Here is a 14,040-nt window from a genome sequence, read left to right on the forward strand (position 1 = left end):
AATTTACATAAAGAAGCTTCATGGAAGTTGGCTGTTGAACTTCAACAAAAGACAAATAAACTTTAAAACTACAAAATAACGTAATATTTCACACAGAATCTCACTATAAATAAATATTGACTTTTTGTTTATAGCTACAAAGCTTTGTTGTATTGTTTATCTTGCATTGTAAAAAACTATGTTTCTACGACAAACATTGTATGACAAATAATATGTTGATAATATATTTGGACAGTTTAAAAAATTATCACTTAACAGCAAAATACTGTGCCTCTTTACCTCTAAGATAAGTCAAGACTGAATACGGATATTCTTCGTATTCTCCTAAAACACTTCTCACTTGATACACTCAAGCACATTTTAAATGTATGAGCTATATGGACATTATATTAAATGATCCTACTACATAGATTTACTTTAATGTAAGTTATTTTTGTTATATATGTAGTCTAAATATGTCATTTTTGTTTTGGAGATAAACCATAAACAACTCACTTTGTAACTAATGCAGGTCTCAGGTATTTCAAAATTATATTTTAGCAGGGCTTCTCTAAAAACAGAGCAAAAAGTAAATGTGAGGGTCAAAATAACTGGGTTTCAGTAAAAATTTCATTACGTCGGACCCAACGAGGCGTAGGTGTATACTGGCAACTATGTCGAGGGTTTGGAAAATATTGGCATATGGTCGGCTGATGAAATCAGAGTTGATTAAAAACAACTCAGGGTTTTAAAGTAGCATTTGCAATTAAAACGGATCTAATTACCAGAAGTGAAATGTACACAACGTTTTATGTATAGTTATCCACTAAATTACATTCTTTTAATTTTAAAATAGTATTTTATAATATAAATAGCTCACCAAACTACAATTATAATGGCTAAATTTCAGCAAATAATTTTTTCAAAATCTAAAAGAAAACCTAATGGATAAACAAATGAATGGAATTTTAATAAAAATACCTTTAATCGTAAGTAGTAACCAATTTTAAATTGAAACAAAAAAAAATTAAAAGAAGGTGTTCAAGTAAACTTTTCAAATAAAGATTAGAGAAAATTTAAACGATGAATTGAGAAATACGAGAAATACGAAGATTGCTAAACCATTGAGACAGTGTTAAAATTAAAATTAAAATAAAAAACACGTGTTGTGTATCTCAATCACAGCATGGTTTTCATAGCAAAAGCTTTACTACAACAAACTTGGTTTGCTATCAATCTGATATATTAGATCCAATTAAAGGTCGTAAACAGGTAGATGCAATATATACATATTTTTTCAAAGCATTTGACCATGTACATCACTAAATACTTTTGGACAAATTAATTAATATAGGTTTCAGTAATGTAGTAATTTATGTCAGGGTTATTGAATGGATTAAAAACTCTACATCTGGTAAAAGTCAAAGTGTCAAGGTAGGTTGTCATCTGTCTGATAATATCTCGGTGGTATCTGGAGTTCCTCAAGGTAGCCGCACTTTTCGAGTTCTTTTTAAGATATTTGTTAATCACATAAAATTAGAAAAAAAATGTTGTTTTATAAGTTTTTCTTGTAAATTCAGTCAAATAGAAATAAGCTATACTATTATTAATCAGCCACTGAATTATATTTTTTCTATTCAGGATTTGGGTGATATTTTCAATGAGAAGCTTACTTTTTGTGACCACATAAACACTGTTTCAATAATAAAATAGAATAGAATAGAAATATTGTCACTGAAAATTGTACAATTTGATTGTAACAAATTTACGAAAAGTCAGAAAAATAACAATAATATTTTAAAATTTACTAAAATTACATAAATCGTCAATATGACAAAATAAAAGAAATAAAAGATAATACAATTTACAATCCATGGCAAAATTTAAATAAATTGCAAATTGCAAACCAAATACAAATAAGCCCAGAACAAATAGCTAAGGTATGGAAAGAATATTATGAGAAAAAATTTGATACCGAAGTGATAAAGGAAGACAATATAATCAATGAAGGCGAAGGAAACACAGAGCCAGAGCAAAGAAGTAGAGAAGAAGTAATAGAAGGATTATCAAATATAAAAATAGGCAAGGCAGGTGGAGATGATGAAATTGAACCGGAAATGGTAAAATACATGGGAGAAGAAGGAATAAACTGGCTATGGAAAATATATAAAGAGGCGTGGAAAAAACAAACAATCCCTAAAGACTGGCAGAACAATATCATCGTGCCAATATACAAAAAAGGAGAACATGTAAACTGCGACAACTATAGAGCAATATGTCTGTCATCGGTATGCTTTAAAATATATACGAAAATAATAGAGAAGAGACTGAGACAAGAAGTAGAAATGGTATTGGGAGAAGAACAAACGGCATTTAGACCGGGAAGACAGACAAATGACAACATATATATCATTAGAAACCTAATAGATAGAAGCATAGATACGGGGGAAAACCTAGTATTAGCATTCATAGAACTAAGAGCAGCATTTGACACGATAGAAAGACATATTATAGGGAAATACTTGAGGAAAATAAACGTACCTAATGCATTGATACACATTATAGAAAGTACTTACAAAGAGGTAAAAGGAAGGGTACAAATAACAGGGGAAACATCGGAAGCATTTAATTGGAAGAGAGGTATTAAACAAGGAGATAGTCTCAGCCCTTTGCTATTCATAATAGTAATGAACGAATTTATAAGAAACACTAGAGTCAGAACTAATCAACTACAGACAATAATAGGTTACCGCAGATTACAACCGGTAACAATAGAGTCCTTAATGTATGCAGACGACATACTATTAGCAGATTCCGAGAATAAAATGCAGAAACTAATGGATATATGGGTAGAACAAATAGAAGAACTTAAATAATGGCAGGAAACAGAAAAGAATGGAAGAGGTGGGTAAATGGAAATTAAAATAGCTAGCCCAAATCCGACACCCTGATAGGGTAAAAGGAAGGGGAGAAAGAAAGAAAGAAAGCAAATTGCATAATAAAACCTTACGAACTAATAAGTTGCTGCATGTGACACCCAAATATATATATAAAAATACTTTGGTTACTTGTATATAAACCTACTGTAATTTCTTAGTTATTCGTTAAGAAACCATATCCAAGATAAGACTCGAACAAAGAAATAATATGTTATTTTGGAAAATGCTAAATTGATTTTCTTCTAAACAGATCTTATTGCATAGCAGACTGAGGCTAGTTTCTTACTGAGACCATTTAGGGTTGCTGTCTATAAAAATACCAAGAAATTTTACGGAATCAACGATACTGATCTGGCTGTTATTAAGAAGCAAGGGTTAAAGAGCTTCTTGATAGGATAATGCTAATAGCTGTAAATAAGAGTCGCACCAGGTTTTTACTGTAAGTAGATCAGAAGTTATAGTTGCATGAAGAGTTGGAATATTAGAGTGCCTCCATGTGATACTGGTATCATCAGCAAAAAGAAAAATTTGTCCATCAATTTTTAAGTTAGTGATGTCATTTATAAAGATAAGGAAAATTACAGGACACAATACGGAACCTGGTGGTGCTCCACATAGTTTTTTTGACTAGAGTCAGTATCATTTGCTCTAACCAGTTGTTTCCTATTCCTTAAGTAAGATTGGAATTATTGAAAGAAATACCTCGAATTCCGTCAAAATTTAGTTTTTTTATATAAAATTGACGTGATTAACACAATCAAAAGCTTTGGGATAGCCACAAAAACAGTGGCAGTGTAAAGATTATTGTTTAGTGCTTGATATACCTCACGTTCATCAAGGAGTGAGAAATCTGAGACAATATAATCAATTATGGTAGATGTTGTTTTAGTAATTCTTATAGGAGGAAATTATTCGAATATATTGACCAAGGATAATTGGGTAGCACAGGCAACAGCGTAATTAATATTCAAGTGACCGCATACAATTTTTCTGCTTTTATTGGGCAGGTTGTTTAACAAATTAAGCAGGTTCTGAAAAAATAGTTCTGTGGAAGAATCAGGTGATCTATGAATGCAAAGAATGTATAGATTAAGATTCTTGTTATAAATTAATGAAAACTCAAAAAAGACTTTATTTAACAGAAAGTCATATTTTGTTATAGGAGAGAAATCATTTGTAGAAAGAATTGACTCATGAGCTGAACTTGGACGATCATACTTATGAATTGTGATATATTTTTCTACAAATAAAGGTATCTAGGCCTTTTGATTTCGTTACTAGGAATTGCAAGTATTTCTTCATTGATCCAACAAGATTAATATATTGTTGATTAGTTAGAACTATTTTGGAATACTGTTCAGTTATTTGGTCACGCTATTTTCAGAAAAATATTAATACGTTAGAAAGAGTCCAGCATAAAGTTTAAAGATATTGTGCTTACCATGTTCACACAACTACTAAAAATCATGATTATTTCCCTATCGGACTTCAATTATGTTTACCCTAACTTAAAAACCGTCATGGTGTGTCATAAGCTATTAAATGTTCTTGCTTTTGATATTTTCAATATAACTTTAACTCGGTTAAAAAGATCTCTTGCTTTGTGATATGTATATTGGCACTGTTGAATTTTGTTCTTGTTATATTTTGTTTGTTTCTTTTAGTATGTAGGATTTTTAGGTCCGTTTTTAAAAATCTTCTTGTATTGATTTTATATTATAAGTAATTTCAGGTTTTGAATCCTAACTGTGATATTGTATATTGTAATTTAAACTGTTAATGGAGTTATCCCATGAAATAAATAAATAAATAAATAATAAAAGCGATACATTTCAGGACAAACGAGAGGGGCGTACAGCATATAAAAATTAAATGTTTTTAAAATTTGGTTGTATAGGACCATTTATTTAATTAAGATGTATTAAGAAGATAACTATATTAAAACGTGGAAATCTTATTACTTTAAATCTTTAAACAGTTCATAAACGTAATCCGAATATTTAGGTTACGTAATGTCAAATGAAAACATATATGAAACATTCAAACTAATAATCCAAGAAAAAATATATAACAAAAGAAATTCTAGAAGAAGAAGAATCTTCTGGTTAACAAACTTGATAAAGTGGTTTCAAATAAATATTACACACCTTTTATCTACCGGTACCACTAGAGACAGAATAAGAATGTTCATAATGTTCGCTAACATCTAATAATGAATCTGCATTTATTAGAAAAAGAAGAAACCGGAAAAAATATCACGACTGTAAAGGATTTTGATGTAATTCATAGGTAGCCTCTGCTGTAAATTAGTCATACATTTATTCCTTATTAATTTTATAATTAGAAACAGGCGATGTTTATAAACTGGAACATCTACTAATTAGCGTGATTTGAATGAACTCAATCAAACCGTAATCAAACCATATTATACTATTTCAAGTTAGTTGCTGATTATATAGAAATTTCGTAGAACCTACATAGATGAATGAATTATTAATTGGAATATTTATTTAAAACTTTAGACTCGCTAAAATATATACAATAAACAGCAAAATTACCGCACCACCTTAAAAATGGGACATTTTTGATGTCTTGAATTTCCTAAACCTGTTACCCGATTAAGTGACTTTTTAATATGTTATGGCCTGATCCTTTAACAATATGGCTGTAATAATATTTTTGCTGGACAGTTAAATTGTCATTGCATACCTGGTGTACTAATCAGACTATTTTTTAATCTAAAAGTTTGAAACACCCTGTGTAATATTCTAGGATTTATAAAATACTGAAGTTATAACTTAACAATAGTCTCAAATTTTCTTGAAATTTTGTTTGTTGATTCCTTCGCTTATGTTGGATAATTAAAAAGTTAGGTAATTTAACAACTAGCCATATTTTTCATCAATAAATCCTCACTTTCTGCCTAGTTTAATAATCAAGCACAAAGTAGGCTATGAGAAATTAACAATTTTATAGATATCCAATTGTTAACGATTAAAAAGTGTCTGGTTCTTTGTGAAAATAAGTAGATCTATTATTAAAAGTTTCAATTACGTCCAATTAAGTTTAATTAATTAAGAAATTTAAAATAAGCTTAAAAAACGCAGATTTTCAACTTTTAGTTACGTAAATTACGATTTATATATAAATAAATATATATTTAAATTTAAATATACATAAAAATAACGAGGTGTATTTTTTCCTTTCAATTAAGTATTGGTGTATTTGGGTGAGAATTTATTCCAGTGCAGTCCCGACTAGAGGTGAGAAATCGACTGTAGGATCTGTTTGTTCTTGTCACATTAAATTTTTTGTCATATTTACCTACTTGAATTGCATAATATTAATAGTCATAATATTAGTCACAATAATTCTTTAATATAATTTTAATTAAACATAATTATTTACCACGGGATGCTGTAATACCCCTTCAGATCTCTTTGTAAGTTATTTGTGTACACATCTAACTAGAGGGTTATTTTTTTTATAAATATTGTGTCAGAGGACTAATTTATCAGATTAGTTTCTCGTTTCACATGTGATATTTTTTAATCAAATGCCGAAATGTAAAAATATTTTCTAGTATGCGATTAGGTTGTACTTTCAAAGCTAGTGATTTATTTTTTTTTATGATGGTATAATTTAATGCTAAGACTTACATACAATGGTTTATAGTTTATAAAAATAAGGATGTCAATATATTTAAAGTTAGGTTTAGACTGCACATAATAGGTGAATGGTATTATAGATAACATTAATTGTAAATTGCATATTTTTCCATAAAAAAGTAGGGATTAAATTGCTTTGTTTTGTATTTTTTCTCATATTTTCATAAATTAATTAAAGCAACCATTACAGCAATATAATATACTTTGGGAAGTAAGCTTGATACTTTCCTGGTGCCCACAATTATCTTTTTAGTTCGTTCTTTATTTCAGAACTCTTTCCTTGTTTACTTAGCCCTAATTCTATCAGTTGTTCATATTCGTTTTCAGGCAACTGTCTTTTAGAGGCATGCAAATTGGCCGAATACTTCCTGAGTTTAATTGGTCATCCTTTGGCATAGCTTGCTAGCCAAGCGGCATTAAGTCTTACAGTATTGTATTGTGAGCACATCTCTGTCATTTTTGTTATATTGACCACTGCATCCACCAGCCCCTCATCATCATCATCATTTTGGCTTTACAACCCTGTGTGGGTCCTAGCCTCCCCAAGAATTTTTCTCCAGTCGTCCCTATCCATCGCCTTCCTCCGCCAAGCACGTATTTCCATATTTCTCATGTCTTCATCGATGTTATCTAGGAATCTTGTTCTGGGTCTTCCTCTTCTTCTTTGACCAATAGGTCTATCAAGGAGCGTTTTTCTAGCTGGGTCGGTTTGCTCCATCCGCATAACATGGCCTACCCACCTCAGACGTCCTATCTTTATGTGTTTTACGATATCTGGTTCCTGGTATATCCTATAGAGTTCGAAGTTGTATCGTCTTCTCCAGACACCATTTTCATTTACCGCTCCATAGATGCGCCTTAGTATTTTTCTTTCGAAACATCCTAACATGTTTTCATTGCTTTTTGTTAAAGTCCAGGTTTCTGAACCATATGTTAGGACTGGGCGTATTATTGTTTTGTAGAGTTTTACTTTTGTATTTCTTGATATAACTGTAGATTTAAAAAGGAGATTAAGCCCAAAATAGCATCTATTAGCCGTGCAAATTCTGCGGTTTATCTCTGCGGTAGTGTCATTTTCAGTATTGAAAACCAGCCCCTCATTTTTGTTAAATTTGTGCTTACCACAAAAGCCCACTTATACAATTGTTGTTATAATATGACCAAGATTCTAGAACATAGTATAAATAATAGATTCAAAAAACAAAAAGGGATGACAGAAGAAATAATAGACCTTGTAGAACAAAAAAATCAATAAAAAGACAAAGCAGACGAATAAAGCAGAAAAAATAGTTGACGGATCGATGATCAGAAATAAAGAAATTATAAAAGAAACATAGGATGTTCAATATGCACAAGAAAGTTCGTAAAGTGGCTGGACTGCGTAATAACAAAAACATCAATACTCTAGTAGATAATGCAGGAAAAGTTATTATTGATTGTTATAATTTAATTGTTCCAAGCACTGAGCAATACAAATCAAGAATAAGCTAAAATTTTAAAATCTTAAATTCTTTATGCAATAAAATCAGCTAAAACCAGGAAAGTAACTGAACCAGACAGGATCTCAGCTGAACTTTTAAATATAATACAGGAAAACCACTTCATTGCTCTAATTAACTTTTTTAATGACGTGTATACTACTGGTGAAATACCCGAGGAAAGTCTGTATTTATAGTTATAGCTATTCTAAAGAAGCAGAGGGCAAAAAGAGACAAAGAATACAGGTTAATTACATTTTAAATTAAATGTACCTCTTCAAAAATGCTGCTATCAACATTAGAATATTTAGGTATGTGGCTTTCATCGATTATGAAAAGATTTTCGATAGGGTAAACCATGGAATGCTTTTAAACATATTAAAAACCAAAGGCACTGATAGTATGTATCATACACAACTTGTATTGGAACCAGAAAGCAAGCACACGAGTCGATTGAGGATTAACCAACCAATGTTACATTTAAAGAGGCGTTAGAGAGTGATGAATTCTATTCCCGCTGTTTTACATTTATTAATATTTTTAGACACGCTGACGATACTATTATCTTATGCGATAGTCTCCAGGTCATTCCAGAGTTATTGAAAATTGAATGCTTCTAAGACAAAATTTATGATTTTTAGTCGCCATTCTAATGATAAATTCCGTACAGATAAATTAACAAAACATTAAGAGAGTTATTTTATTTACTATATGGGATGCTACATTACAGAACAACTACAACCAAGTAAAGAGAGCCAATGAAGAATTGAAGCAGCTCGCCCAACGTTTCAAAAAATAAAATCATTCTTCTGTAAACACAGCTTAAACTTAAAATTACGTTAAAGAGTGATCAAATGCTATATTTGGTCAGTGTGTTCATGGCATCGAGACCTATACTCTAAAGGGTGATGCGATTAATCGCTTAGAGGCGTTTGAAATCCGGTTGCACAGAAAAATGCTCCGATTAACCTGGACAGTGGTGTAGACCAATAAAGTTGTGTTAAATAGAGCAAATACCGTTTGTAAGTGATTGAAAACTATTCAAATAAGAAACATTTCATACCTAGGGAATGTTATTAGAGGAGATCGGAACAGAATCCTTCAGCTTATCATAAAAGGTAAAAGTGAGGGCAGCAGAGGAATTAGTAGAAAGCAGTTTAAGAACATTCGCGATTAGACAACAATACGAAGAATTCTTCTCTGAATTGGGTAAATTTTTTGAAGCTGTAACATTGATATATTAATACAATAAATATGCTATTATAATAAAGTTTGTTTAGAAATGTATATTAAAAATCAGAAGAAGCACGACTTGAATTAAAAACGAAAATTGAATAATAAAATTTTAATTTACTAATTAATTATTTGCTTAATAGAACATAACTTCTTAAACTAATATAACAAAAATTACTAAACCATGTAAAAAGACCCTACGACATTTTTTGCGATGACTGCTATCTCAGAATCACATTAATCTTCTGACTACTGACCCGGCCGACGGAATAATAAAGGCCATCATTCTTTTGATACATTCTTTACATTCATGCTTAGAGAACCTCCTCTATATTTTACAAGGACTGCAACAGGTTGCGTTCGATCCATTTTTTATTTGTTGTTTGTTCACATCCACTTTAGTGTGATTAAGTGACAGCAACAGTGCGCTTGCTGTTGGTCTGTTTGTTTTTATATTCGATTGAAGACTTAATTGCTACATCGAAGGCACAATAAAAGAACGGCACACTAAAACAGATATATTTTAATGGAAAAAAAGAAGTTTGTAATTTTGTTAGAAAGAAACTTATAAAAATATCAATTTACACTTTGCCCTTTTCTTTAATCGTTCTCATACTTGTTATTTGTATTCGGCACTTGCCTCTTTTTGTGAAAACTGTTAAATTTATAATCATTTACTTAAATTATGCTTGCTTACTATTTTTATTGAGAATAAGCCACAATTTAAATTTAAAATAAGTTCATTGACGTTTCAATTTCCACTTCGGAAATAATTCTCAAAATGCAAAAAATTATTAAATTAAACAAGTTTTGTTTTTTGTTACTTGATGAAAAATTCTTCTAATAACTTAATTTTATCTGACTCACTCGTATTGACAATTCAGACATAATATATTATACATTTTAAAGTAGACGACTTTAAAATGATATTGCCAATATTGCTGAGAAACAAGAATATCTGTCAGAAACTTCTCTTCTTCCTATGCCGTCCCCATTAACGGAGGTTGGCGACCACATTTTTAAAAGCTTCTCTGTCTTTTGCAACGTGGAATAATTCGTCTACAGTCATGTTTGTCCAGTCTCGAATATTTCGCAGCCATGACTTCCTCTTTCTACCTATTCCCTTTTTGCAAAAACTTAAAAAAAATGACCACTCTATCATTATCCTACCAGCAGACAAGGGTAGAACTGGGATAATGAATAAAATTCAATATAAAAACAAAACTAAAGATCTAATAACAAACGGACCTTTTACAAAATTAACAAAGGATCCAACGAAGCCTTTGGAAAACAGTACAGAGCTTTATTAAAGTTTAAACATTATTTAACAAATCCTCAAAGAAGATTAATTATTCCTCATAACAGTAAGACACCTCATTTTTATGGAGTACCGTAAGTTCATAAAACGAATACACCGCTTAGAGGTATTTGTAGTACCATGAATTCTTCTTATAGTGAACTGTCAAAATTTTTATTAAATATTCTACAACCATTTGCAAATTAAAATTACACATTTACAAAAAATAAACAACATTTTTTAAATAAATTATGGAATTTAGAACGTAATTCAAATAATATTTTAGTAAGTTTTAAAATAAATACTTTATTTACAAATGTGCCAATAAATAAGAGTTTAAATATAATCTACAAAATTGGAGAATAATGGTACGTTGTCAACTAAAACAAGACTAAATATATCAGTTATAATGGTGTAATTGATATTATGTACTGATGATACCTATTTTTAACTAAATAATGAATTCTATAAACTAAATTTTGGTCTAGCATTGGGCTCGTTTATCTCTATTATTGGCTGATATAATTAAGGAATATTTTGAAATCAATATTATCTCTAAACACAATTTAAAACCCACAGTATGATGGAGATATGTAGATGATGTATTTTCAATAAGGCCCCATGGATCAGAGTTGTCAGCCACATTCCTGAATGATGTAAATGATAAAGAAGAGACAATAATATTTAACATGGAAAAGGAATATAATAACACACTACCTTTCCTGGATGTTTTAATCTCTAAGAATGATATGGATTTTAGACTCAGGTGTCTATAAAGCCAACACATACCAACAGATATCTAAATTACAAATCAAATCACATCAATATTAAAAAGGGAATCATTAAATCCCAGCGGGCCTGCGTAGCGCAAGCGGTAGGATGTTTGCCTCGCAAGCCGGTGGTCCGGGGTTCGAATCCCACCGCCGGCAAGAACATCTAGACATTTTAAAAATGTCTATAGGCCCCAGGTCGACTCAGCCTGAATAAAAATGAGTACCTTGGGTAAAACCAGGGGTAATAATAGACGGTTGAAGCGTAGCACTGGCCATGTTACCTTCCTTGTATACCGTAGGCCCTATTATTATATTATCATTAAATCCTTATAAGAACCAGAATTAATTGTTCTAACGAAAATAGTTCTAAGAGGAGAAACATGTGTTAATATATGTTTTATTAAAAAATTATTAGCCTTTATAGTTTAAAAATAAGGAATTTTCAACAATCGACCGAATAAAACAGAACAACCTAGAACGAGATCATACAGCATACACAAGGAATATAACAATATCATAAATAAAAGGATTATCAGAGACACTATTTAAAGAACAAACACATGGAGATCTATTTTGTCTAAAACTAAACCTAACAATGAACAAGAAAGAACAAATAATTGTGTTTATAAAATACCTTGTGAATGAGATCAATTTTATTAAGGTAAAACATCAAGACTATTAAATGTTAGAGTAAATGAACATCAATCTTATATTAAAAATAAAGAATTTAATAGATGTCAAATATGTAAACACTCATGGGATAATGATCATAGGGTTCAATGGAACAATTTAAGTATAGTTCTAAAAGAAACAGATGGTAAAAAGAGAAAAATCAAAGAAGCTGCTCTAATTATTCTAAATGAGACTAATTGTGTTGCAAATTCTTCGGCAGAATGCAACAGGATCTGGTTACCCATATTAAAAGAGAAAGTTAAGAAAAGGAAAGGGAAAAAAGAAAAAAGAAAAAAAGGACGGATATTCTCAAGTTAAAGTTGATTTCATGTAATCGAAGGTCGTCCCAGGAGCGCAACTCGACAATATTGGCAATATCATTTTAAAGCCGTCTACTTTAAAATGTGTAATATATATCTGAAATAAATAATAATTTATGTTTGGTTGAATTACTGTTATTGTGAGATTTTTTGCTTGGTTCGTCATTACTTTAATTTTATCGCAATGCAGGTAGTAGCACGACTAAAAACAATCTTTAACGGTCGTTTTTATGTTGAACAATAATAGCAAACAAAGATAATTTAAAAAAGAAGAAAAAAATTACTTGCCATATTACTTTTGTGAAAATGTCGAATGAGATACACTATTTGTTTCAATGAATATACATTCATTTTTTTCGATTATCCAATACAATTTTCCATTATTTGACAATAATACAATCACTAGACCAATACACCAATCAAAAAACAATACTTGTTTTTGTGAAAACAAATGCGAAAAAATCAGTTTTTATTTCCTCGTTCATTAATTTTTATTTTTGTTAGAATCGAGTTCAGCAGATAGCAGCAGCACAGGTGCCTGATGTAACACTTGTTACAATTTCCAGAGTCATGCGAATAGAATCACAAGGGAATTACAGTAAAATGGATTGTCTGTTTAAAAGCCCGGTACATATATATTGCTGCTGGTTTTCCGTTATGTTACAATGCTCTCCCAGATCCCAAACACGTGTAAACCAAAACGAGATCGACTATTTTAGATTGACTCGTTTATATTATATATTAGCGTATTTTATTTTATTGTGCAGATCGGCTTATACTTTTTTCCGTTGTCTCAACGTAATGTTTATAAATTTTTTTTTTCATTGAAAACGTTTCACGTTTTGATTTTCAGGCTAAGTAGCTATCTTCGTACTCTTTTTTATATCCGATTTTCTAATTCGTGTTGTTTTTGCAAATAAAACAGTGTTAAATCCTTCATTTTGAGACTATACTAGGTAATTAATATAATTGAGAAATAATATCGGACCCAAAGCTGAGTCTTCAGGGATACCATACATCAGAGATTGTTTTTGAAAGTCACACTGGTTGAAGTGAATATACTGATCACGATTTAACAGATACGAATCAATTAGTTGAATATTGTGCCTTCGTCAATAAATTTTTATATTTTTCATTGTTTTTGTACAGCTACAGTAAGCTAATAAGGTGCAATTGATACATTTTAGCCCATTTTTTACTTTTTTAACACAATAAATGCATAAACAACTTGGTACATCTTCCTCAGTAGACGCCGGCTTAATCATATTTCTGCCCACTATAACGATATCATCAACCAATGAATAATATATTAAACCAACTGAAACATTTATAATCTATGCAACAGGCAGGAATTCAATATATGATTTATGAAATTGTACGCCCCTTCAGTATACAACGTCATTTCTTTTGTCTGCATCGTTGTTTAATATTTTCTATTGATTTGAAGTGTTGCAGTTGGTGCGTTGAGTTGCATGTTGAAAAAATAAAGCAATTCAGCACCATAACAGATCGTTTAATTTAATAAATTTGTATAATAAATTAAAAATTTATTATTCTGTGTTTGATTTATAAACATAAATAAACATTTACAAGCAATAACATTCTCCTGTCAAAAATATTCTCATAGAAGTAGGTATCATAATATAATTCACGGGAATGCAAATAATTTTAAATAAGTAAA

General features: G+C 30.4%; 1 protein-coding gene across 1 annotated transcript in view; it reads right to left on the reverse strand.

The window, feature by feature from the left end:
• The window catches only part of unc-13-4A (BAI1 associated protein 3), a 225,044-nt gene that overhangs the window by 151,804 nt on the left and 59,200 nt on the right, over positions 1–14,040 (reverse strand). The gene's annotated exons all lie outside the window — the stretch shown is intronic.

This window comes from Diabrotica undecimpunctata, chromosome 4 (genome assembly GCF_040954645.1).
Source record: "Diabrotica undecimpunctata isolate CICGRU chromosome 4, icDiaUnde3, whole genome shotgun sequence".
Lineage (NCBI taxonomy): Eukaryota > Metazoa > Arthropoda > Insecta > Coleoptera > Chrysomelidae > Diabrotica > Diabrotica undecimpunctata.